Below are 1,684 nucleotides of genomic sequence, written 5' to 3'. Positions count from 1 at the left end.
TTTAACCTGAGGGTCACCATGCCTCAGGTAAGGGAAGAGAGTAAGAAGGAGAACCCTACATGGTAACCTCAGCTACTTTGGAAATTGAACCCATGTTGCTGATGTCATACTACACTGCAAACTTGCCATCCAGCCAACTGAGCTAACCACCCCACACATTCCAAAATAAAAAAATGTTGCAAATGCTCAGTAGGTCCGATAGTGGTTGAAGAGAGACACTTTAATGATTCAGATCTGTGACCATTCATCTGTTACACATTGCAGTGTTTTCAGATTGAGCTCTGTGGACAATTAGTCACCCAATGCCAATGGACTTGTACAGAATTTGTTTCTAAAAGGTCTTGTTGATACAGTGGGGAGTTTTGTTTTTGCATTGCTTTAGCAATCAATGGTGCATCATGTGGAAACACTGCTTTATAAATGTTGTCTTTTTGCAGGCATCACACAGGATGATGAACAGGAAATACTGGTGCCAGATGACACCCACAGCTCTACCACAAATAATCCATTACTATTCAGCACACCACAGAGTAAACTGCACCTTTGGGTTGAATAGGGACTTGGTCTGGTCATTATGTAGAGGTAAAAACAATGACTGCAGATGCTGGAAACCAGATTCTGGATTAGTGGTGCTGGAAGAGCACAGCAGTTTAGGCAGCATCCAAGTAGCTTCGAACTGCTGGTCATTATGTACATCTACCAAGGCATTATCTTAATGTGTGTTCCCTTGCAGCGACCTTTCAGTACAAGCAGACAATGATGATGAAATCCGGCAGTGAACCCCAGTGTGGCCTTCAGTGACCTGAAGAACGGAGTGCTGGGCCTTCGAGAACTCAAACCCAGCACCAAGCAGATGGTCTACAAAGCAACTGTGATTCCCACTCTCCCGTGTAGAGCAGAATCCTTACATCCCTGCAGAATTATGACCAGCACTGCCTTCACAAAATCTATTGACAGGGTAGGAGCACTCACCTGACCATCCTATTCTAAGCCTAATGTTGAGGCATGGGGCATGCACGACCAGGGCAAGCCCCAATGTCCCTGTGCCCAGCACAAGATTCCCTCAACAAGTGCTACAATGGGAACTCATCACTAGGAGGGAAGAGGAAATGCTACAAGGACAACCGGAAAAGCTCCTGGAACAAGTGTAACATGCCCACCCACACAAGGGAACCGCTGACTCTGGAATATACAAACTGAAAAAGCAGCATTCGCAAAGGCACCGATCACTTGGAGAATCACTGGACCATGAGGAGACCCTGCACAATCGGCGGAGAATCCCGAGTATCCCACCGGGACACCACCTATCCCACTCAGCGGAGAATCCCGAGTGTCCCATTCAGCCACCTGAATGACCACATCTGTGACAGGGTCAGCAGTTCCAGGACTGAACAATTCAACCACTGCAGAACCCAATGCCCAATGGAGGGAATGCAGATCATCTCCATTCCTGAAGAACTGCTAAAGAAGAGGAGTTTACTATGTAGATATAATCTATCCATCTGCATCCTTGTACATATCAATCAGGAAAGGGATCCTATTCTTAAAGAAGAATGGGGGAATGTTGCATTATTGTATAGATCCTGGAGCAGACAGGCAGTATACCTTTAAGATAGCTTGATGACATCACAACATGTGAGTTTACAATGTAAAGACACCTGTCTCACTTCCTGTGACAGTGGCA

This window comes from Chiloscyllium punctatum, chromosome 39 (assembly GCF_047496795.1).
Source record: "Chiloscyllium punctatum isolate Juve2018m chromosome 39, sChiPun1.3, whole genome shotgun sequence".
NCBI lineage: Eukaryota > Metazoa > Chordata > Chondrichthyes > Orectolobiformes > Hemiscylliidae > Chiloscyllium > Chiloscyllium punctatum.
Note: the sequence above shows the minus strand (reverse complement) of the source record.